Source organism: Moschus berezovskii, chromosome 2 (genome assembly GCF_049115385.1).
Source record: "Moschus berezovskii isolate FMDL1 chromosome 2, NW_MosBer_1.0, whole genome shotgun sequence".
NCBI lineage: Eukaryota > Metazoa > Chordata > Mammalia > Artiodactyla > Moschidae > Moschus > Moschus berezovskii.
Genome location: NC_142461.1, coordinates 74,231,899 through 74,258,296, shown reverse-complemented (window position 1 = coordinate 74,258,296; position 26,398 = coordinate 74,231,899). Strand labels below are relative to the sequence as shown.

Here is a 26,398-nt window from a genome sequence, read left to right as displayed (position 1 = left end):
ACACACCTACCGAATCAGAAATTCAACTGGGGCCCAGCAATCTGTCCGTACAAGCCCCCCAGGAGATGGGGATATACCCTCAAGTCCAAGAAGTGCTGACAAAATGCTATTCACATGTGGCCGGGGACACCACTTCAGGCAGCTCTTTTCCCTAAAAGACGATCTGGCATTTTTCTGTTCCTTAAAAACCTGCTATAAGATGATGTCAACTGTTCCCTTCTATTTTTAATTCCTCATGATGAGGCTGAAGATGATTCATTCGGCACCTTATGTGATCACTTAAATAGTAAGGCTCCCTGTCTCCCACCCCTAATGGAAGGTGACTGCTGCCTGTTAGTGCTGATGTAATTACAAGAACGATTCAGCAACAAAAGCCTGTCCTTTATCAACCTCAGTGAAAGCTGTAATAGAGAGTTATAATTATAATGCTCCATTCTTTTCCATAATGTGTTCATAATAATGTGTCCTTTGAAACTGATCATACCGCATGTCATAACAAGGAAACACACAACCCGGGATCAAATTTAGTTTATTGTAAATAGAAATCAGAACTGCAAGTGTTTGGGCAAATCCTTTCAACTGACAGGAAACAAGGATGCATTAACCATCTGGCTTGATCTCATTTATCTACATGGAATATGAAAAAAAAAAAAAGTTGACTTAAGGCTTTCTATGGGCCCTAAAGTGACCTCAATACTGAATGGTCTTCTCACCAGACATCACCCATCATCTAACTGATTATCAAAGCAGGAAGCATTAAGGGGCATTTCTGAAATAATAAATAATCCTTTTCTATACCTTTAATTTGTTGAAGTGTGTATTAATTCGAAGTTAATATCCTACCTGCTGTGAGGCCTCCTGATGGATTGTGACTACCGATGTTATTATTAATTTCCCTTTCCTTTTTGATTAATTTCACACTTAGGCTGGAGAAGAAAGGTGAGATTAATGACGTCTGGAAGACAATGTTTGGTTCTTGTAAGATACTAAATTAACTTCAAGTGTTCAAGTAAACAGAGAACCCAGATAAGGATATGATAATGGAATCATATCCCAGAGATGTCTGAGGTGCCATGCAAACAAACGCCCAGAACCCTAGTGAGTATGGGAGCTGTCAACTCCAGTCAGCACTCTTCTGGGATGCAAGGAGAATGAAAGTTGGAATTCTGAAGATCGCAATGCTGCTGCTAAGTCACTTCAGTCGTGTCCGACTCTGTGTGACCCCATAGACGGAAGCCCACCAGGCTCCCCCGTCCCTGGGATTCTCCAGGCAAGAACACTGGAGTGGGTTGCCATTTCCTTCTCCAATCCATGAAAGTGAAAAGTGAAAAGGGAAGTCGCTCAGTTGTGTCCGACCCTTAGCGACCCCATGGACTGCAGCCCATCAGGCTCCTCTATCCATGGGGTTTTCTAGGCAAGAGTACTGGAGTGGCTTGCCATTGCCTTCTCCGGAAGATCGCAATACACACTGATAAACTTGTGCCCCTACCAGTGACTGCAGCCATGCGTTTATTTATCACGCTATAATTCTCGATTTTGCAAGGGTCCCTCTGTGTATTACTTAGTAATACTTAGGGTATTACTTCACACCCTTCTTGTCATCTCTCCAATCTCTCTGGGACAATCTCAAGATTCCTTGCCCAACATGTGAAGAGACAGATCTCCTTCAGAGGATATACAGAGAAGGAGTATAACCTCAGTTGTGTGATGCCCTTTAATAGTCAGGGAACTGAGTGTATATATGCTAATCCTATTTTCAATAATAATGTCTACATTCTTTGAGAACCTTCTATGTGCCAAGACACTAGAAGCTTGACACTAGTATAAGTCATCTAATATAACAAAAGCTCTTGGAGATACTATTGATATTATACACATTTTACAGATCAAGAAACAAAGGCTTAGAAACCTAAATATCTTGCATAGATAACCACCATTTTCATACTGATCTGTCAGGCTCCCAAGCCTGAAGTCTTCCATATACTGCTTCCCTGGGAGTGCAAAGAAAGAGAACACTTACACCTGCATGGACTTTATTCCAGATGACCCAGAAGCTACAGGCATGCCATTATCCTCTAAGAAACTTCCCTGCCTACTCGAGCTCCACTCACCCAAGTCTTCTTTGAAGTCTAAGATTTTTTTAAAATTTTTATAATACAGCATAGTTGATTAACAATGATGTGTTAGTCACAAGTGTACAGCAAAGTGATTCAGTTACACCCATACAAGTATCTCTTTTTCCATTTAGGTTAGTACAGAATATTGAGCCGAATTTCCTATGCTATACAGCAGGTCCTTGTTGGTTATCAGTTTTAAATATAGCCATGTGTACATGTCAATCCCAAACTCATCTATCCCTCTCCCCCAACCCCTTTCCTAGTGGTAACCATTCAGTTCATTCTCTAAGTCTGTAAATGCTCCTGCTTCATCAATAGTTTTTTAATTTAAAAACTGCATTTGTATATATATTGTTCATTGTATATATAGTGTATATAGTTTAGATTTCTGAAGTCTAAAATTTAAATAAAATTCAACAATTCTACACTATCTCTTAGACTTTCTCATGTCCACTCGAGTCCCCTTAAGACATCTCCCCTCACAAACAAGCCTGCTCAACTAAGACCTATATTCAAGGGCTAAACACAGCCAGCAGTCATCTCTGGCCACTGTTTAAATCAGGGTTCATCAATATAGTTGTCACTACATATGGCTATTTAAATTTTAATGACAAGTAAATAAAATTTAAAATTCAGTTCCTTAGCCACACTAGGCACATTTCAAGTGTTCCATAGCTGCACATGGCTAGCGGTTGTCACACTGTACAGCAGAGATACAGAACATCTCCATCACGGCAGAAAGTTCTACTAGACAGCACAGGGGTAGATTTATTTCAGGACAGCACTTTTTCATCTAACATCCTCCAACACTGTGTAGGAGGACAGAGCCTCTTCACAGAACTAATTAAGGGCTTCAGACCTATGAGCTTTCAGATGTCATCTTTTAAGGAATAACACTGAGAAGTTAGGTCACTTAGAAAACTTATAAATAAAGCAAGCAGACCTACCTCATAGAACAGAGAGTGTCAGAAACTAGAGGCGCTAAGAAGCAATCATTATAAGGCGCTCCATTCAGGAATAACCACTCTCATGGAACCACAGGTCACGATTCACCAGGAACCACCACACAGACACTTGCACAACCACCCACACACGTTTCTCTAGGCGCGTCCTCACCAGAGATCTCTCCACTATTTCCCCTGGGCAAGACAAGAGCCCTACATTTGGTCTTTTGTTTCTAATCACAAAGCAAGAAAATCACTTTTCAATCAGACTGGTATTTCCCACCAATCACTCTCAACTGCTTCATTAAAAGTTGGAGAATTGGTAATGAGACAAGCTTTTGGTGACAGAGACAGTAGGCTCGAAAAGAGAGCCTCAGTCCCCTCAGTGACCCCTGACCTGGAAGAAGTTACTTAAAAGATTTCCAAGAATTAAAAAATTCGAGAAACTGGGTATAGCCAACCTTTGGGGGAGGATCCCAAAGTACAATGTTCGTTACTGTTGGATTAGAACCGCCTTGGGTGGGACTCACTGAGTGATAAAGAGGCAAGCCAGGATCTGACCCCTGACTGTTACAATCTGCAAATGGCCCACACGCGGCATTTCTTCTCTCCCTCCACTCTTCATTGCTTTCTCCTTCCCCCTTCCCCACTATCATCAGATCTCTAGGATTGAACGCCACACCCAAGACAAGCCAGCCTTCACGGCTGCTGACATTGGTCCAGAAAGTGGTAGACGGATGTCTGAATGCCACCTCCACTGCCGAGGAGGAGAGTTTTCTGATGAAAATGCAAATCAACTCATCCTCAGTTAGGAGGAGGTGATGATAAACTAACATGTCCCTTTCTCAGAGCCTATGAAAGTCATCTCATCTCTAAACTCCCAACTCAATCACAATGAAGGCTGACTTCTGCCTCTCCTGTCGGCATTACTCACCTTTGCTTAAGGACCACAGTCTACTGGATCACTAACTCTAAGGAGAGGCCCAGCAGTAACCCTTTCCTGCCCAGTAGCTCACAACAGCATTCTCACCTGGAGGACCTTTCTCCAGCCTCATCCGTCCACCTCCCAATCCATTCCTGACTACCTGCCTGATGAACCTTGGGAAGCACCTCTCAGGCCAGGCCATTCCACATCAATAAGATAGCCCAAGTGCCACCATCTCGAAGATCAAAACTTGACCTCTAAGGTTCTCCTAACTTAGGATGGATGGCTCTGCACAAGCCAACTAGTCTACTTTTTCTCCTTCTTGCCTTCAGGTCTTCCCTGCCCCCAGTGCAGCCAACTTACCCTCCATAAACAACATCTGGTCTGGGGAACTTTCACAGGCCCTGAAATGCCCATCGCCTCCCATCGTTATAGGTGTGGTAAGACCCATAACCGGTCAGCTCCTCAAGAACAGGGCATGTCGTACACTTCCCAGTATCTCTGAATAGCATTTCAGACCCAGACTCTTACACACAAATTGATGCTCTGCAAGTATTTGATAATCCACTGAAAATAGCTTCTGTCCATGCTTGTAAACCCATCATTTCAACAGAGGATTTTCAGACCACTAAGACCCCTTCCATATCCAGTTTGCGCGCTATGAGCCCAAGGAGGCTCTGGACTCTTGTGATTCCCACTCCACCTTCTTCCAGGAAATGGACTTAACACCTCGAAGTCTCAGCATCCTCTTTTGTGAAACCAAGGCCCTAACAGTAGTAGTAGTTGTAATACCACCACCATCAACAGCCCCCACCAGCTGTGGGCTAGAAACAATGGGAAAGCACTTAGCACAGGGCCCAGCACACAGTAGGCATTCAGTAACTGTTACCTTTAGAAGGCAATGGCACCCCACTCCAGTACTCTTGCCTGGAAAATCCCATGGGTGGAGGAGCCTAGTAGGCTGCAGTCCATGGGGTCGCTAAGAGTTGGACACAACTGAGCGACTTCACTTTCACTTTTCACTTTCACACATTGGAGAAGGAAATGGCAACCCACTCCAGTGTTCTTGCTTGCAGAATCCCAGGGACGGGGGAGCCTGGTGGGCTGCCATCCATCCATGGGGTCACACAGAGTTGGACACGACCGAAGCAACTTAGCAGCAGCAGCAGCAGCAACTGTTACCTTTACCTCCTTCTCCTATTATTAGTAAGGTTCCTTAAAGGGGCTTCCCTTGTGGCTCAGCTGGTAAAGAATCCGCCTGCAATGCGGGAGACCTGGGTTCGATCCCTGGGTTGGGAAGATCCCCTGGAGAAGGGATCTTCTACCCACTCCAGTATTCTGGCCTGAAGAATTCCATGGACTATATATATAGTCCATGGGGTCGCAAAGAGTCGGACACGACAGAGCGACTTTCACTCACTCACTTCTTTAAGCGTACATGGAACATAGTTGCTTTAACATGGTCCTGTAACAGCAACTTGTGTTCAGATCCCAACTCAGCTCAGATCGCAGCTGTAGGATCTTGGGGAAATTATTTCACTCAGCTTCAGAATCTTCAGCTGTAAAAGGGGTTAATAATCCACCTTAAAGGGCTAGTTTAAGAAGAAGCTGCTGTTGCTAAGTCACTTCAGTCGTGTCCGACTCTGTGTGACCCCATAGACGGAAGCCCACCAGGCTCCCCCGTCCCTGGGATTCTCCAGGCAAGAACACTGGAGCGGCCTGCCATTTCCTTCTCCAATGTGTGAAAGTGAAAAGTGAAAGTGAAGTCGCTCAGTCGTGTCCGACCCTTAGCGACCCCACAGACTGCAGCCTACCAGGCTCCTCCATCCATGGGATTTTCTAGGCAAGAGTACTGGAGTGGCTTGCCATTGCCTCTCCATTAAGAAGATGGGAATACACCTAAAGTTCCCAGTACTTAGTCAGCAATTCATGTCATTTACTAAACATGATTTTACTTCAGTCAAAACACAACTGAAAAGGGAAAAAAAAAATCCATGTACCCTCACATCACTGTCACCCACCCCCCTTTCAATCACATTAACCCCATAAACAAGGCCCCGGGCATTTTGAAACTGAGCAGGACCCTGTGGGAGGCTCTCTTGGGTACAAGAGCCTTTCCAAGCGCCCTGTTTCTTGTTTGAGGGAAAAGGGCTGCGGCGTCCTGAGCTCCAAAAGGGCAAACAGTTACTACTGAGGGAGTCAGGGAACGCAGGAAACAAAGGAAAGGAAGTCAAACAATTGTGCAGGGCCTGATTCTGTGCCTCCTGGGGGCCGTGGGAACAACTGACAGGACTCTGAGCTCCTCTACGGGAACCAGCCTCCCACGTGGAAGGAAACGTTCAGGCTGAGCAAAAGCACATGAACCCCAGAGTGGCTGGAACCAGGAGGCTGACTGAGGCCCCTGGACCACCCCTCTGTTCCCTCCCCACCAACCAATCAGAGGAAGATCATACACCTTGCAGCCCTCACCCCAAATTCTGCTGATGAAAACTCTTCCCCCAAAACCACCGAGGACTTCATGTCTTTTGAGCACCAGATGCCCCGATCTCCTTACTATTATCAACCTTACTCCACTCCAAACAACCACGATTCTGTTTGTTTGGCCTCACTGTGTGTTGGGCACATGAACTCGGGTTTACCAAAAATTTCAGCTGCCAAGTCCCACCTCCAGGGACATTAGCTAGAGTCTTCACAATAGTGAATGCCAGAAAATTCCATTCAGAGCTGCAAGGAGACCCATTTCCTGAAGGCAAGTATCTGGGTTCTCATTTCCATCACTTTCCCATCTCCAAATATTCATATCTACTCAGACTTACACTGAAAACCAGCAAGGTCCTTCCTGAAAGAAAAATACACTAAGATAACAAGCTACTTATCAAAAACAAACCTATAATTAAAGCCATTCTAACCAAACAAGAGCCCCATGTGCTAAGAGAGAAAAATCCACAGGTTTGAATATTCAAACAAGTGGTTGAAATGACACTACCCCAGAAAGGCAGCTCCCAGCCAGAATCACACTCCTATTGAAAAGAAACACTCCTCTTTCAGCTCAATTTGCAAGTTTCTGAAAACTCAGAGCGGGCACTCAGAGCAAAGAGAAGCCTAGTGCACCCACTTTTGCCTTGTACGAGGCTCCGGGGTTCATGCCTTCCACCTCCTCCCAGCTCAAGGCCAGGGCCCAGAAGGCCCCAGTGCTGAATCCTTGGCTCAGGTCCCTCCAGGGCTGGAGGTGAGAGGAAGGGCAAGAAGTCAGCATTCCAGGGTGACAGGAGTGAGCAGGTAACCAGGTTCCCACCAGAAACATGTGTCTTCCCTGCAATGGTCTTACTCCCCAGAGCTGAAAAATGACTTCCTTTTCTTCCCCGAGCACCCAGCCCAGCCACCCCCTTGATGCCCTGGGCTCCCTCAGGCTCACAAGCTCTTATCCCACTCCTGCTCAGTCAGCTGGTCCAAGGAGAGTCATTCCCCCGATGCAGGCCAAGGAAGGCTTGCCGGCACCCAGGGCAAAGGAGATGTGCTGCACAAGAGCCCAGGTTTGCAGAGCTGTGGACCCACGGGCGGCCCCGGAATCCACAGAGCAGCTCTCTGCCGCAAGCTTCCTCACCTCCGTTCACGACCACCTCCTCCTCCACATGTTGCCAGGGTTTCCCCTCGCCTAAATCTGCCTGGGGTTCCTAGATGTTCCTCGTTAAAACCATTAAATTAGCTGGATGTTCCCTGCCTGAGGTTCATCAGAAGTAATCGGATACCATGGCAAAACAGCAAGCGGCATCACCCACTGCTCTCCTACCAGCCACGATCTCCACGACCAGTGACTTCAACAACCACCCTCCTGTTTGCAGATGAAGGAACAGAGGCTCAGAGACTGCAAGTAACCAGCCCCAAGTCACACAGCTGACAGGTGGCGGCGCCAGGGTGTGAATCCAGCTATCTAACCACAGAGCTCTCCCTTGGAACCTCTAGACCAGTCTCGTACCTTCCAGCCACTCTCCACCATCTGTCCTCTCACTGTCCTTTCACTGGAGGAAAGGATGACCTCTTAATAAGCCCAGCTCGCCATCATCAGGGGCTGTGCGCTGGCTGGAGGGGGCAGGGGGGACTGGTTGTGTCAACCCCCAGCTGCACGCAATACCTCATGAGCACCTCTCCCGAGCGACTCGGGCAACCCAGACAGCACTTTGCAGAAATGAACACTGGAGGCTTATGCTGCAGTCAGGGCTGCACTGCCCCCTCCCAGTCAAGCAAATGTCAGGCAAATGTGTCCAGTGACTTGTTGGGTGCAAATCAGCCTCTTTCCTGTTAAACGCCAGCATGCAGAGCTCAGAAATCTGCATTTCACCCCCCACATGACTCTGATGCCCCTTAGGAACCCCTGGACTGCCCTCTCTTCCCGAGTGGTAGTTCTCAAGGCAGACTTGGAAGGGAATGAGAGACACCCCCCTCAGGAGCTGTTAAAGAGATGTGCCACGACCCCCAACAGAAGTAAAACCAAAGAAAAAACCAAAAAATCTGGAATTTTCCAGGGCGTGAAGAGTAAGGTGGGAAGACGGGAGACAGTGAATGACTTCCTAGCCTTGTGGCCCGGGATAAAGCACTCACTGCCTTTTCTACTGAGCAACCTCATCATGCTTGAAAGGATGTAACACTCCCAGAGATTCAATTAGCAGGCTCATTGTAAAAATAGTGAAGAGAGCGGGAGGAGGGGGCGAGAGAGGGAGAGAGGGAGAGAGAAAGGAAAGAAAGACGAAGGAAGGAAGGAAGGAGAGAAATCCTGGGGAAGCCTTTTACCTGTCACAATGACAGGGATAACAGGGCCCTTCACACACACACAGGATGATGAGTAGGATTTAGACCAGCACTCACCAAAAGGAAAACAATGCAAGCTACACATGTATTTTACATGTTCTAGTAGCCACATTGAAAAGTAAAAAGAAACAGGTGAAATTAATTTCAATGCCATTTATTTAACCCAATATAGCTAAAATATTATTGTAAAACATATAATCAGCATCTAGACATCATTAATCTTCTACATTCTTTGCTTCATACTAAGTCTCTAAATGTCAGTGTGTATTTACAGCATATCTCAGTTCAGATTAGCTGCACTTCAAGTGCTCAAACAGCTACATGTGGCCAGTGGCTGCCACATTCAACAGTCCGGATTTAGACAGAGATGGCCAGCTAAAGGGGCTTCCCATGTGGCTCAGTGGTAAAGAATCTGCCTGCCAATGCAGAAGATGCAGGTTCAATCCCTGGGTCTGGAAGATCCCCTGGAGAAGGAAATGGCAACCCGCTCCAGTATTCTTGCCTGGGAAATCCCGTGGACAGAGGAGCCTGGCAGGCTATAGTCCACGGGTCACAAAGAGTTGGACACGACTGAGCAATTAAGCATGCACACACAGGCAGGTAAAGAGGAAAAAGAAGGAGTGGAAATAAAGCCTTGAACAAAGAACTAAGGGAGTATGGCACCCAGGAACATCCATGACCCACAGTCAGTGTTTATAAGGGGTGAGATGTAATTACCTTCAGATTCAACAGTTCGTACGTTAGCATAGTTGCTAACCAAGGGAAAGCTGGTCACCTTTTCGGTGCCTGAAGCACCAAGCCCAAAACTGAAGAATCAAAATCTGTTAACTCAGTAACATGGCACCCAGCTGCACATCACACACACCTGCTGGACTTCAAACCTCAATGTGAACTCTCCCTCACATAGAGCTCAGGCCTCCAAGGGAAGTAGCTGAGAGCTGCCCTCTCAAGTCCTGTGGGTATAAACTTCACCCAGGGAAATCAAACAGCAGGGCCCTCCCGTCTACAGGCTGTAAAGGGGAAGAAGAACACAGGCAGATGAAGAAAGGAGAAGATGACTTAGCACTTGCGGTGGGCAAAGTATCAGCCCCTGATCATGTCCTTGTCCCAACTCTGAGAACTTGGCAATGTTGCTTTACATGGCAAAAGGGACTTTGCTGATGTTATGCAGTTAAGGATCTTGAGATGGGAAGAATACCCTGGATTATGCAGATGGGCCCAAGGTTTTATAAAAAGGGTTCTTATAAAACAGCAGCAGGAGTCAGAATCAGAGAGGGGTGGAATCCCAAAAGCAGAAGTCACAGTAACATGATCACTTGCTTTGAAGATGGAGGGAATGCCAAGATCCTCTGGAAGCTGGAAAAGTCCAGGAAACAGAGTCTCCCCTTCCAGAAATAACGCAATCCTGTTGATACCTTGATTTTAGCCCGGTGAGACCTCTACTGGTCTCCAGGACTATAACAAATCAGTATTAAGTCACCAAGTTTGTATCAATTTGTTACAGCAGCAGTAGAAAACTAGCATACCACTTGTAGAGTGGTCACTTAGCAGCAGCAGCTAGACACACACGTGGGTTATGACCCTGCAAGGTATCAGAAGTAGTAACTATAGCTGTCTTTGTAGTAACGGTAATGGCCATCATGTATTGTTGTTTAGTCACTAAGTTGTGTCCAACACTCTTTTGTGACTCCATGGATTGTAGCCTGCCAGGCTCCTCTATCCATGGGATTTCCCAGGCAAGAATACTGTAGTAGGTTACCACTTCCTTCTCCAGGGGATCTTCCTAACCCAGGGATTGAACCTGAGTCTCCTGCATTGGCAGGTTGACTCTTCACCACTGAGCCACCTGGGAAGCCCCCTACCATGTATTGAGGGCTTACTAAATTACAAGCACCCTAATTACTTCACCAACATTTTAAAAAATACACTTTTCATTTTGGAATAATTTTCACTTTACTGAAAAGTTTCAAAGATTGTACAGAGTCCTTGTATCTGTTCACCCAGCTTCCTGAATATGCCAACCTCTTACACAATCGTGAAACATTTGTCAAAACCAAGAAATTAACATCAGCACAATACCATTAACGAAACTATAGACTTTCCTTGGATTCCACCAATTGTCACAAATGTTTTATCTCCTGAGAACCCTGCGAGGTGAGTACCATTCTAATCACCATGTGATAAACGATGCTAAGGCTTAATAAGATCCAGTCACTGACTTTTGGTCATAACAGTGCAAGGCCTTTCAACTTCATGCTACTGTTTGGCTTTTCAGCTTGACCCCTATACCATAAGCTCTCCTGGATATCATCATTTCTGTTTTATAGGAAAGGAAAACCCAAGGAGAAGCAAGTTACCCAAAGGCTTGCTACTGGAAGCAGCAGCAAACCTAGGAGTGTCTGACTCCAAAGACCACGGTCCAGCAACACCATCTCCCTCCTGGACATGGAGGATGAGAAGCTGCCAGGGCCCATGAGAGCCTCCTGAAATCATGAAAATATGGTGGCTGTGATGGGAAAGAAGGGGATCAGGCCTCCACACAAAGCCTTCCTGTCTAGGGCCACTACTTAACTGTGACTCTCAGGCAGCAAATAGAAACCCAAGGGGCCCCCTAGTGAGTCCCTTACAAGGAGCTTTCTTAGAGGATCGGGCAGCAGAAGGGGCTGCCACCAATGACTCTCCTGAATCCAACTTCCATCAGACCTCCAGGATCCTTAACCTGGGGCCTTTACATGATTACAATGAGCTCCTTGAAAACATTCCTCTCTGTAAAGCAATTATATTTCCATTTTTTTTAAAAAAAATTCTTTTTGGGGGGGATCCTGCACCTCCCGTCTTTTAGCCCTGAGATTCTACCAATTCAGTCCAAAAAAGTAGAAAGAAGAGCTTTTCCCACTGTGACGTCATTAACAAACTCACACACAACTACACACAAGTGAAACAGGAACCATTGCAAACTCACCTGAACTGCCCACAACAAGCCAGCATGTTCACTCTTCCCTAGTCTTTCTTTGGTGGCATCCCATGATTTACAGGTCTCAGAGCACTGTGACAGGGACTATTTTGCTATCAACACATCTCTCTCAGTGATCCTCAAACCAGCACCCTCACCTGGAAGCTTGTTAGAGATACAAGTTCTCAGGTCACATTTCAGGCCTAAGGAATCAAACTCTGAGGGGTTGGACCCAACAATCAGCATGTTAACAAGCCCTGTTGGTGTTGCTGACACCTGATAGCTTGAGAACCACTAAACTCTATAACCCCTGCAACCCTCCACGGTCAACCTATAACCTAGGCGTGTTTGCAAAATTCTCTGTCTGCAAGCAAACACGATGTCATACACCAACTGCAGGCCCAGAGCAGGAGATCACAGCCTGGCTGGGCCAGCAGTATTCATTCATCACATATGAGGAAGCAGTGTAAGCCAGTGCAGGCCAGGCCTGTGTCATGTGCTAAGGACCATCCTTGGCTTCATGGTGCTTCAAGAGAAGAGAGCTTTCCTGGTGGCTCCGATGGTAAAGGGTCTGCCTGCAATATGGGAGGCCTGGTGTAATCCCTGCATTGAAAAGATCTCCTAGAGAAGGAAATGGCAACCCACTCCAGTATTCTTGTCTGGAAAATCCCATGGATGCAAGAGCCTAAAGGGTTACAGTCCATGGGGTCACAAAGAGTTGGACACGACTGAGAGACTCACACACACACACACAAGGGAGGAGAGCTTGAAGGCATCAGTCACACAAACGTATAGATGAACAGAAATTATCAACTGGCAAACACTATGAAAGAAAAAAATGGGAGTGCCATAATACAGGATGACAGGGTTCTCTTCCCACCTCAGTGGTCAAGGGAGGCCTCCCTGAGGAAAAGACACTTAGACACAGAGGAATAGCAGGGGTCGGCCAGGCAAAGAGGGAAGGAGGCGAACCTTCACGATATAGAGGAAAGCCTGTGCAAAGGCCCTGTGGCAGGAGAGAGAATGGCGCTTTGGAGATGCTGAGAGAAGCCAGGGTGGGCAGAAAACAGAGAAGGAAGCAGGAGGAGTGCTTGGGAAATAAGAGAGGTTGTCCAGCCTTGTATCCTGCAGCGCCTCACAGGCTTGGTTAGGTGTCTGTGTTGGAGTCTAGATTTAGAAGATCCATGAATTTTAGGTGGAACATTGACAATAAACATCATTTATTCAGTTGTGGTCTAAGTGTTCCATGTAAAAAGATAACCCTTATGACAACTCATGAGTAGGTTCTTTTAGCATCATCATCTCCATTTTGCAGATGAGGACAGAATGTAAGCTGCCCCAAGTCACCCAACTAGTGAAGGATTAGAATCCAGTAGGACCAACTTCAGGCTTCCCTGGTGGCTCAGTGGTAAAGAATCCTCCTGCAATGGAGGAAACACAGGAGACATGGGTTTGATCCCTGAATGGGGAAGATCCCTCAAGGAGGCCATGGCCACCCACTCTAGTATTCTTGTCTGGAGAATCCCATGGACAGTGGAGACTGGTGGGCTACAGTCCAGAGTTTCGCAGAGTTGGACATGACTGAAGTGACTGAGCACACACACAGGACCAACTTCAGAATCCAAGCTCTGGATCACCTTGACACAAGGTCTCTCAGTGGTAGAAGACAGATGGCAGTGATATGGTTTGCATTTCAAAAACTTGTGGAAGATGCTGTATAGATAGGGAAGAAAAGACAGATGCAGAGGCCATAGAATCTTCCCAGGAAAAAACAGCATGTCTGTGCCTGGGTGGTGGGAGAAAAGATGTTCATCAAGAGAAATGTCTGGGTGGAGAGAAAAAGTGGTCTCTCCCAGGGGTTGCTTGCCTAGTTCTCAAGCTCCTGAACAAAAGTCAGAGCATCCTACCCATGCCCTGCATGTTCCATCAGAGAATCAGAGCTGAGAGGGCTCCCTGTCCTGGGAGATAAACCCAAAACACAGGGCTGTCATTGTGACAGAAATAGAACTTGGCTTCTTCAACTGGAGCCACTGTCACTCTATTTTTTTATGGGTGGCACAGCAGTAAGAATCTGCCTGCCAATGCAGGAGGCACAGGAGACTTGAGTTCGATCCCTGGGTCAAGAAGATCCCCCAGAGAAGGAAATGGCAACGTACTCCAGTTTTCTTGTCTGGGAAATCCCATGGACAGAGGAGCCTGGCAGGCGACAGTCCATGGGGTCCCAAAGAGTCAGCCACGACTTGGTGACTAAACAAATAGTTGATTTACTATGCTGTGTTAGTTTCTGGTGTACAGCAAGGTGATTCATTTATGCATATTTTTTTCAGATTATTTTCCATTGTAGTTTATTGTAAGATATTGGATATAGTTCCCTGTGCTAAACAGTAGGACTTGCTGTTTCTATTTTAGTGTGTATATGTTACTCCCAAACTCCTAATTTAGCCCTTCACCCCCCTTTGATAACTATAAGTTTGTTTTCTATATCTGTGAGTCTGTTTCTGTTGTTTAAATAAGTCCACGTGTATCTCAAACTTTAGCTTTCTGAGGAAAAAGTCTGTTGCTTGTTCAGAATGGATGTCACTTGCCACCAGGAAAGGTCACCAACAGCAACAGGAACACGTCAACAAGGAACAGATTCAAACCTGGAGATAGAGGCTTCCTGCACGCGTCTGAATGAACAGTTTCCTTTAATTTCCTTGACTGCCTCATAGTTCATCGGGGAAAGTACGGCAGCACATCCTTCAGGGTGGCTGACATTTCCAGAAAAGTCCTGTCTATGGCTTGATGAAATGGTATGGGTCTTGGGGAAGACAGTATTCATCCATTTCCTTGGGTTCCATTTACAGTCCGAGGGGTGTGGTCGGTGTGACCTGACTTTAAAAGGGTGAGCGGGGGTGTGAGGCTTCATTGAATCATCTGACAGAGCCTGAGACCCAAAACCACTGACTGAGAGCTGTGTTGGCAGTGGGGAACCCCCACCAGCCACCAGCGCTGCTGGGCTTCCTGTCTTCTGCAGGTCTGGAAGCCGCCGGGCTGCCACTTCCCCGTGATGAGCCTGGCTTCAGCCCTCTAACCCCCAGGTGTGGATGAAGCTGCGGAGCGTGACGGATCTCAACAGGAGAGGCTGGGCCTCGATAGGAGAGAGTGGGGACCATTTCCTTATATAAATCAGTCACAGCCTCACTATAGTTGTGAAAAGGCCCCGTGGATTTCAGAGTTCTGAAGAGCTTTGTCTTTGAAGGCTACAGAAGTGGGCAAGCTGTCCTTCTGAAGCCTCACTGGCATCCATTCCCCACCCACCATTCTTCTGTCCCATACTCTTCTTAGCACTGCCTGCCTTACTGAGCTGCAATGTCTCCTTCTTGTGTATTGAAACTGTAAAACCTGGAAAGTAAAAAATGCTACATCTTGCTCTTGTTGACAAAAGTATGAAACTAATTGCCTCTTGTTTGTAGGGCTCTTGTATCTTTTCCCCTAGATGGCAGTGCATCTTAAAACAGCTACAGGGACTCCCGTGGTGGTGGTCCAGTGGTTAAGACTCCGTGTTTCCACTGCAGGGGGCATGGGCTCAATCCCTGGTAGGCGACTCGGCCAAAAAAAAAAAAAAAGGAAAAAAAGGGAGAGAGAAAGTGGACCTCCCTGGTGGTTCAGTGGTTAAGAATCCACCTGGCAGTGCAGACATTGTTTCAGTCTCTGGTCTGGGAAGATTCCACATGTCTCAGAGCAACTAAGTCCACGTGCCACAACTTCTGCGAGCCCATGCTCACATCAAGAGATAACGCCCCGCCCTGTGCCTCAACTAGAGAAAGCCCACACACAGCATGGAGACTGTGCAGTCAAACTTAATTAATTAATTGAAAATAAATAAAATATCATCTGTCAACAACAACAAAAAAAAAAAGTGAGAGAGAAAGCTACAGCCCTGTCCTTGCTCCACTTGAAGGGGCCAACAAACTTCTAATGATGTAGGAAACATAAAGAGACAGGATGGGAAAGAGAACCCCATCTCTCTGGGCCTGAACCCCCACAGCATGAGGCCCTGAGGAGCCTCCCTTCCCAAGGAAACATAAGCAACGGCTAAAGCACCATGCAGGGAGCTCTAGGGGAAGTACAGCCGTGATCTCGGAGCTGATGGTCCTCCAGTGGCCTGTAAGATGCCGAGTGAGTGGCTTAATCACCCAGCAGGGCCTAGTATGAGATACACAAAACTCCTCCGAGACAGCGGGCCTGTAAATGGAAAGCATTATCATTTTTAACAGGATTAATAACAACACAGGCTTGAAACCAACAGACACCATTGGCTTATTTTTCCAACCTCTTCAGGCAGGCCATTGAATTCAAGGGATGGTTTTATTTCTTTGTTTTCAAGCAAGACAGAACTTCCTCCCATATGACAGTAGGACTGCTGGACTGCCTCCAGGGAATTTACTTCTGATACATCGGTCCTGCCAATGACAGGCTGCCTGAAGTGCAGGGGTCAAAAAAGCAAAATGAAAAAATACAGTCTGGAAGAAGGTCCAGAGGATTTTTACAATTCTGATTGGAAAAAAAAAAAAAAAACAGACCAAAGATCTCCAGATCAAGCATCAGTACCTTAAAAATGGCTTAAGGGGAAGCAGGGGTTGGGTTTGGGAAATAGGAGGAAGATAGTGAAAAGGTACAAACTTCCAGCTATCAGCTAAATAAGTACTAGGAATGTAGCATACAGCATGAGAAACACAATTAACATTGCTGTTACACTTGTTACGTTATATTCAAAAGTTGTTAAGACAGTAAATCCTAAGAGTTCACCCCACAAGGAAAAAATGTTTCCATTTGTTTAATGTTGTATCTATATGAGATGATGGATGTTCACTAAACTGATTGTGCTCATCACTTCATGATGAATGCAAATCATTATGCTGTACCAACTGAAACTTATATAGTGCTGTATAAGTATACATCTGTATGTGAAACAAAGTTGTTCAGTTGTGTCCGGCTCTTTGCAACTCCAAGGACTATATGGTGGTGGTGGCTTAGTCGCTAAGTAGTGTCCAACTCTTGTGATTCCATGGACAGAGAAGCCTGGAAGGCTACAGTCCATGGGATTCTCCAGGCCAGAACACTGCAGTGGGTAACCTTTCCCTTCTCTAGGGGATCTTTCCAACCCAGGGATCGAACCCAGGTCTCCCACATTGCGGGCAGATTTTATACCAGCTGAGCCACAATGGAAGCCCACATATCTGTATATATCTCAGTAAGACTAGAAGAAAATAAAAACTTATGTGGAAATGTTTCCTAAACTGTGCTTCTTCTGGCGGTGTTGGCTACAAAGGTGGACCCCATGTCTTGGACAGGGTTGCAGGGGCTGAGATCTGTCTTTTTATTTAATAAGCTCCTTCGGTCCTTTGTTATACAACTGAAATAGGTAAACTACTGCCCTATGGACGGCTGAGGTCTGAGGCTAATCCCAACATTTTTTTTTCAAGATGTTTTTTAATATGGATCACTTTTCAAGTCTTTACTAAATTTGTTACAACATTGCTTCTTCTGTTTTATGTTTTGATTTTTGGGCTGTGAGGCATATGGGATCTTAGTTCCCTGACCAGGGATTGAACCTGCAACCCCTGCATTGGAAGGCAAAATATTAACCACTGGACCACTAGGGAAGTTTCCCAACTTTTCTTTTAAAACCATGATAGTCTCAATCATGTCTGTGTGTAACTTGGGAAATAAAACAGAGTTCACCATGCTCACCAGCTCAAGTCTCTGGCCCCTAAATCTTTCAACAAGCACTTATTATTTTAAAAAATCAAAAAGACATTGATGTTTACATTTGCTTCCTTTCTTTCCCTTTGGTGAAGTTTCCGTGAACTAGCCATGATCTACAAAAGTCAGCATCTAGAGACAGAAAGATGAGGTGTCCCGATGGTGGTGAGCTAGTCCACCTTGCTCCACGAGAAGTTCCTGTAAGTCTCCCGTACTTCTGTTTCATCAGCCTGACAATGATGCAAAATGCAGACATATTTTCCAAATCTAGGTCTCAGAAGGCATAGAGGGAAAGTGAACCAAAGCACATAGAACCTGGAAGGATGGGGGTTAGGTTTGGCAAGAGCCCAAGTCCCAACAGCCTCAGGCCCAGACATCTGACACTTTCTCCCACTGAGTCACAGAGCCTCACAGAGGTACAGCGATGGGGCTGGAGTGGAAGCCATTCATCATGTAAGTTTGAACAGATATCCTATGACCCGATCACACCACTCAGAGTGTGCACTCTCTCCATCATTCTGTAACTCCTCTAACTATCTCGTGGAAAGCAAGATTAGGTCATATGATGCTTCTCTGTGTTAAAAACATGCAGTTCTTACATATAAGCATCTAAGATTCTCTAGGGTGATGTTACGGAGAAGACAATGGCACCCCACTCCAGTACTCTTGCCTGGAAAATACCATGGATGGAGGAGCCTGGTGGACTGCAGTCCATGGGGTCACGAAGAGTTGGACAGGACTGAGCGACTTCACTTTCACTTTTCACTGTCATGCATTGGAGAAGGAAATGGCAACCCACTCCAGTATTCTTGCCTGGAGAATCCCAGGGACGGGGGAGCCTGGTAGGCTGCCATCTCTGGGGTCGCACAGAGTGACATGACTGAAGTGACTTAGCAGCAGCAGCAGGGTGATGTCAATCCTAATACACATTTTCCTACTTTTCAAGTACATTGGGAGGCTCTAAAGATGGAAGCAGCTGGATCTTCTCTTGAGTTCTGAGAGGCTGACCTGTAGAGTGGCTGGTGAGGCTGATTGGGCACCAGTGTGGTCTCCTAGCTGCCAGAGATGAAATCTACTACTGGAGATCTCCAGTCATGGGTGTCAGGAGAAAGAAATGAGGGTGTTTGCAAATACACACCTTCTCAACTAGGCCTCCATGTCTTTGGTGCATTACCTGCCCAGTGGCAGTCATGAACTGGGGAGCAACAAACATTGATAGCTTCTCTACACAGACACCAAGAGAGCCAGAGCTCATGACAGATCTTGATTTGAGGATTTGCTTTTTAATAGGTGAAGGTCTCCCTCCTTTTCTGTCTCCCTGAATAACCTTGCTGGTGTTTCTTTAAGACAGGGTTGGACAAGCTGCCATCTAAATCCTAAGATGCCAGGGGAAGGAAACACCATGTCCTGGACCCCATTTAGGTGCTCAGCCCATGGGCGAGCACTTCGTTCACTGCTGATATCTAACAGCCACTGTGTGTGCTGCTTATCTGGTTATTTTCTGTGGCCGCCTCCAAAGAGTCCCAGCCCTAGCCTGTGCCCTGGCCAGCTGGCACCTGTGGATTACATCACCAGGGCTCCACTGCCTGCTGGGTTCCCATTGGCTGGGCCCAGCAGTGGATTGGAGAATAGGAGAGACAGGGCACGGTACTTCTTCCCAGCTCCAACCCTTCCTGGATGCCACCATCTTGGGGGTAGATTCTTCTTAAATGCTCCTCTCCAGTTCCAGATTCCACTGGGTTCCAATAACTCTACTCTGGCCCATCTCCCTCAAGCCTAGCAGACATACTGGTTTCCCACTGTTGTCCATCCTTGCGTGCCTCACAGTACCTGGCCAACGCCTCTGTAACTGCTCCTTTCCTTAGTCTTCATTCAAACCATCTGGGGTGAATTCTGTTTCTGGTCACATGATCTAATACCGGCTCTCACCCTAAACATAATTGCTTCTGCAAGTGAGATGAAATACAAAGTCAATAAGCTGGGGTGGGGAGAGGGGGAGGGTTGTCCATTTCTAAGAATGTGTTAACCTGGTCTAAGTACTTCCCTGAGAAGAAGTGATAAGGCTAACTCATCATCAGTGTGGCTTTGGACCCAACTCCTAAACCAGCCAGATGACAGCAATCCCAAAATGTGGGTTCAGGGCTTCTAGACTGTCTGCAGTGGTTGCACAGGGATTTTTTTTTCACTTACCTCTTGTTTTCTGTGTACTAATTGGAAAAAGAACTCTGAGAGGACCAAGGACTACATCAAGCTCCTTTGGGGAATACAATTTGCAAAGAGAGTCCTGATAATAGCTGGCTACACTTCAGGCAGATTCTTTACCATTTGAGTTACCTGGGAAGCCCCACTTAATAATAGCTACCTGTTACCAACCTTGCACAGAGTTCACAGCAGCCCTGAGAGGAAGCCTTCAGAGTCTCCATCTGCCAGATGAGCAAACAGATTCAGAGAAGTTTGCAAGGATAAGCGGCTTGCCCCAAGGCCCACACCCCAGATGGGCCTGACCCCAATGCTGTTCTTTGCTGTCCATCCCACTAGCTCTTAAAAGAGGGAAATAAGAATCCACAGTCTTCCAACTACTCCTGAATTATGCCTAGAGGGATCAGGCTCCCTAGTTAAAGGCAAATCAAAAACAGCAAAGAAAAGGAATTTAACCTCAAGGACCAATTTAGCTCAGAAATTAGTTTTGAAAGCTCTCTATGTGAAATAACTTGTATAGTATGTCTGCATGGGGTAACATGTATAGTGTAATCCCACTGTGGGTGTATGTGTGGATGTATGTGTCTGTAAGGATTAATTATGCAAAAAAATTATCAGCAACAGTTATATCTAGGAAGGTGAGTGAGCTGTGCTCTTTGTACAGTTAGAATTTTCTACCGTAAGCATGAAACTGAAGTTATTTAAAGAATCAGAAAGGAGGCAGAGAGAGAAGGCAATGGCAGCCCACTCCAGTACTCTTGCCTGGAAAATCCCATGGACGGAGGAGCCTGGTAGGCTACAGTCCATGGGGTCGTCAAGAGTTGGACACGACTGAGCGACTTCACTTTCACTTTTCCCTTTCATGCACTGGAGAAGGAAATGGCAACCCACTCCAGTATTCTTGCCTGGAGAATCCCAGGGACAGAGGAGCCTGGTGGGCTGCCGTCTATGGGGTCACACAGAGTCGGACATGACTGACGCGATTTAGCAGCAGCAACACACTGGGATCACAGGCTTCACTTCCATAAATTCTAATTTAATTAGTCTGGTAGTCTGGCATTATGACTCAGGTGGGGCTTTCAGGTGGCTCTGTGGTAAAGAATCCACTTGGCAATGCAGGAAGACTCAAGAGATGTGGGTTAGAGCCCTGGGTCAAGAAGATCCCCTGGAGGAGGAAATGGCAAACTCCCTCCAGTATTCTTGCCTGGAGAATCCCATGGACAGAGGAGCCTGGCAGGCTACAGGCCTGAGCACACACACACACACACACACACACAAATGACCCAGGCACCAGCAATACTTGAAGCTCCCAGGTAATTCATATAGGCAGCCAGGGTTGAGAGTCACTCTGGTAGTCCCAGTTCCTTCGTATAAAATTTAAATCATAAAGAGGAGGGGCTTAACCTTTTGTATGCTTCGGACCCCAGGGCAATGAGGTAATGCTTCTGGAAGTCTCCTCCAAATGATGTTTTTAAATACCTAAAACACAAAACATTTCAAAACAAAGGATACTTAGATTTCATCGTCACCATGTGTTAAAACTGTGATACAGTAATATATCAGTGTTTCCTTATTAATACACCAAGTAATAAGATGGAAAAATAGCTCTGGGATCTAGCATTATTTTGAAGTAGTGATGTGTATGTATAACATCTGGTGGTTTCTGCACAGCTATAATTCAATACAGATATATGGGGACAAAATCAGGATCCTTTTAACACTACCTTGGTTTGCTGCCTAGGTTCATAATGGAAGAAAATGCCAAACTTCAGTTAGAATTCATTGTACATAAAGATGGATTTTTTTTTTTTTTTTCCCATTCAAGCTCACAGATTCCCAGGTATTGAGGGAGGAGGACAGGTCACACCAGCATCAATATTACCACAATAAGCTATGGTATAAGATCTTACACTATAAGGTCTAAGATCTCAAACAGAAGGACAAGGAAAAAAACAACTTTAACTGTGTTGTTTGGCCACTAAATCATGTTTGATTCTTCGTGACCCCAAGAACTGCAGCATGCCAGGCTTCAAATTTTGAGCAAACTACGGAAGACAGTGAAGGACAGGGAAGCCTGGTATGCTGCAGCTCATGGGGCCACAAAGAGTCAGACACAACTGAGCGACTGAACAACAACATGTCCATTGCGTCGGTGATGCCATCCCACCATCTCATCCTCTGTCGTCCCCTTCTCCTGCCCTCAGTCTTTCCCAGCATCAAGGTCTTTTCCAACAAGTCAGCTCATCACATTAGGTGGCCAAAGTATTGGAGCTTCAGCATCAGTCCTTCTAGTGAGTCTTCAGAGTTGATTTCCTTTAGGATTAATTTTAACTTTATCACGTGCTAATTTCCAGTAGAGGCTGTCCTCCCCCTACCCCGCCTTTTTGTTTTTTTAAGTAACTCTGTAAGGCTCCTTTAAGACATGAAAAATGTGCATTTCCTGAAAACTAACTACACTGTATGTTTTAATTATAGCAGTATTTTTCAAGTATCACTTCATGTGAAAGGATCCCTGTTTCTTCCACTCAAAAGACTTGACTGTTTTATCTGCCTCAAGACATCCATCACAGGAGTGCCAATATCTTGGGACTTAAAAGGAGGTTTTTGGAAACTTTCTAAGAGTTTAATCAATAGGTTCTTTTTCATACTGTGCTGCGCTGCCTACATAGAATCTGAATGCTTTTTTTCCCTTTCATCTGAATTTAAAATGGAATTTACCATGTATTGAGTGACTGTTACACTGCAGGCACAGCACTGGGCTCTTTTCCTGAAGGAGTCCTAACGCTCATATCCACGCTGACTGCTATCCCACCTTGTAACACAGAAATAAAAGAACGAGGAGTGTCACAACAGAGTTTGATATTATAAAATCACTCTCTCAGGAAGGAAAAAGAAAAAGGGAAAGAAAGCCCCTAATACATCAACATCTGTGTTGAAACTCCAGTTATAAATTAAAAGGTATAATATTTTAAAATATTTTCCTGGGGTGGGGAGGGACTACCACACCTACTATCCCAGCAACAGCCTGAGCTAAGTAACTCAAAGGCCTATTTTCTCTTCATATCCATAGTTTTCTGAAGAATGACTGTTAAAGCTTCTTCCTTCCTTCCATTCTCAAAGCATACGGCACTCTGATTAAGCACAAGAAGAGAACAGCATGGTCAGACTCAGGACACAGACTGTCCAAGCAAGCAGTACCCAGAGATGAGAGAAACCCAGCCTCTAAGACAGGCACCAGCAAGCCTGGCCTCTATAACATCAAAACCGCTTGGGGAGGGTTCCAGGCCACCAACATTGTCATCATTTTCAGGTAAGAAGGTTCCTGTTCTATAACTACAAAACAGCTTTTGAAACAACTCTACTCAAACATTACTTGAAATGCTCTCCGAACTCATTTCCTTTGACTTAATATCTGAAATTGGGGTGGCATCGGGGGGTGGGGGGATGGGGAGGGTGTTTGCATTATTTTGTTTTCTGCTTCCTGTGAAATCAGTTCCTCAAAAAGGCATTTTGTGAGGTGAGGGAGCCTCATAATTAAGGAGTTGTTTCAACATTAAACACCTTAAGAAAACTCAGGATGCCCCAAACTCTCCTTGAGACAGTATAGAGGCTGGGGAAAGAAACCCACGAAAGAGATCGCAAGGCAAGGAGCAGCAATGTTAAGGATACCTTTAAACCAGTGCAGTAGGAAGTCAGCGATTCACCCTTTGTTCTTATCTGGCTCCTCCACCAGGGCAGAAAGATGCAGGAGACTGGGGGTGTAGTGAGGGGTTTCCAGGAAGAGAAGAAACTGGCATTTACTGAGCCCTAGCAAGTTTAGGGGGCTTCCACACCTGTCATTAACTCCTCTGATCTTTCCCGTAACCTTATCAGATAGAAAATCACCTCTCCAATTTTAAAATAAAATCAGTTGTCAGAGAGGTTAAGCGACTTTTCCCAGAAGCACAGAGCTCATAACAGCAGTCAGAATTGGAAGTAAGACTGCCTAGACCCAGGACCCCACTTTCTCCTCCCCTGACTCCTCAAATCTTGAGTTATTTCAGCTCAAATTCCAAGGTTTAGGAAAACACTATCCCAAGTTCTTAAAAAATCTCCCCTAGGTCATAATCTCTTGGGAGGAGGGGGAATAATATTAATGAACATTCATGTAATCAGAAGAAAAAGGGGGAAAGGTCCAACTTAAAAAGAAAAAAAAAACTAGGTTGGGGACCAGAAACAATTAATGTCGATTGGTATTCAGGTACTACAAGGAATATCCAGCAAATTGTTGGTGATTAATTTTAAAAGGTGATCCACAGTGCATAATGGGTTTGCACAAAGCCAGTGACTTCACGGAAATTTTATGCCCCTTCTGGAAAATACCCATATCTGGCTAACCAGGCAATGGTGAGAGACACAGGGCTTCTCCTTCAGCAAGTCATATGACCCACTCTCCCATGTGACATCACTCCCAAAGATGCCATCCCAGGCCTGTGAACCTCCCAAACCAGTCACTATCACAACTATTTTTCTTTTTTTTATTATTTTATTTTAGCATATAGCTGATTTACAATGTTATACAGAGCAAAGTGATTAAGTTATACATACCCGGGGCTCCCGCACTGCAGGCAGATTCTTTACCATCTGAGCTACCAGGGAAGCCCCTATATATATACAAACATATACTCATCCTTTTTCAGATTATTTTCACATGTAGGTTATTATAGAATATTGAGTACAGTTCCCTGTGCTACACTGTAGGTCCTCGTTGATTATCTATTTTATAATATAGCAGTGTGCATCTGTTAATCCCAGATACACAGATATAGACAGTAGGGTGCATCTGTTATCCAAAGGTCCATATAGTCAAGGCTATGGTTTTTCCAGTGGCCATGTATGGATGTGAGAGTTGGACTATAAAAAAAGCTGAGCGCCGAAGAATTGATGCTTTTGAATTGTGGTGTTGGAGAAGACTCTGAGAGCCCCTTGGACTTCAAGGAGATCAAACCAGTTCATCCTGAAGGAGATGAGTCCTGAATATTCATTGGAAGGACTGATGATGAAGCTCCAATACTTTGGCCACCTGATGCAAAGAGCCAACTCACTAATAAAGACCCTGATGCTGGGAAAGATTGAAGGCAGAAGGAGAAGGGGATGACAGAGGATGAGATGGTTGGATGGCAACACCAACTCAACGGACTTGAGTTTGAGCAAGTTCCAAGAGTTGGTAATGGACAGGGAAGCCTGACAGATCATGGGGTTGCAAACTGTCAGACACAACTGAGCAACTGATCTGTTAAACCCAAACTCCTAATTTATCCCTCCCTCAACCTTTCTCCTTTGGTAACCATAAATTTGTTTTTGAATTCTGTGAGTCTGTTTATCTTTTGTAAATAAGTTCCTCACAACCATTTTGACCACACATTCCATTAGTAAAAATGAGCACACACCCCTAATTTATTTAAAAATAAGAAACCTGTAAATATAACTAAAACATATATCCTCAATTTTTAAGGGAAAAATACAAGTTAAAGGGATCAGTCCTAAGACAGCGGAGGAACAGGATGGGGAAACCACTTTCTCCCCTACAAATTCATCGAAAGAACATTTGAACACTGAGAAAATTCCACAAAATAAACTCTGAACGCTGGCAGAGGACACCAGGCACCCAGAAAGGTAGCCCATTGTCTTCAAAAGGAGGCTGTATGGATGGAGAAGTCTTGAGACTACTGTAAGAATAACATTGAAAACCAGAAGTAGGAGGCTTAAGTCCAAAAGCTGAGAACACCAGAGAACTCCTGACTCCAGGGAACATTAATCTATAAGAGCTCATTCAAAAGCCTCCATACCTACACTGAAACCAAGCTCCACCCAAGAGCCAACAAGTTCCAAAGCAAGACATATCACACAAATTCTCCAGCAATGCAGGAATATAGCCCTGAGCTGTAATACACAGGCTGCCCAAGTCACACCAAACCCATAGACATCTCAAAACTCACTACTGGACACTTCATTGCATCCAGAAAGAAGAAATCCAGCTCCATCCACCAGAACACCAATGCAAGCTTCCCTAACCAGGAAACCTTGACAAGCCACTTGCCCAACTCAACCCACAGGGAGGAACCTCCACAATAAACAGGAACCACAAAATGCCAGAATACAGAAAGGCCACCCCAAACACAGCAATATAAGCAAGATGAAGAGGCAGAGAAATACCCAGCAGGTAAAGATACATGATAAATGCCCACCAAACCAAACAAAAGAGAAGGAGATAAGGAGTCTACCTGAAAAAGAATTCAGAATAATGATTGTAAAACTGATCCTAAATCTTGAAAACAAAATGCAGTTACAGATAAATAGCCTGGAGACAAGGATTGAGAAGATGCAAGAAATGTTTAACAAGGACTTAGAAGAAATAAAAAAGAGTCAATCAATAATGAATAATGCAATAAATGAGACCAAAAACACTGGAGGGAACCAAGAGTAGAATAACTGAGGCAGAAGACAGGATAAGTGAGGTAGAAGACAGAATGGTGGAAATAAATGAAGCAGAGAGGAAAAAAGAAAAAAGAATTAAAAGAAATGAGGACAACCTCAGAGACCTCTGGGACAATGTCAAATGCCCCAACATTCGAATCGTAGGAGTCCCAGAAGAAGAAGACAAAAAGAAAGACCATGAGAGAATACTTGAGGAGATAATACTTGAAAACTTCCCTAAAATGGGGAA

At 45.3% G+C, this 26,398-nt stretch overlaps 1 protein-coding gene across 6 annotated transcripts in view; it reads right to left on the bottom strand.

The window, feature by feature from the left end:
- MGAT5 (alpha-1,6-mannosylglycoprotein 6-beta-N-acetylglucosaminyltransferase) overlaps window positions 1–26,398 on the bottom strand; it is a 407,856-nt gene that overhangs the window by 349,966 nt on the left and 31,492 nt on the right. Inside the window, exon 1 of one of the 6 annotated variants that reach the window (XM_088828995.1) lies at window positions 19,324–20,184. The exons of the other annotated variants lie outside the window; for them this stretch is intronic. The gene's annotated coding sequence lies outside the window, so the exon portion shown is untranslated. Of the gene's footprint in view, window positions 1–19,323; window positions 20,185–26,398 lie in introns of those variants that run through there. 6 annotated transcript variants of the gene reach the window in all.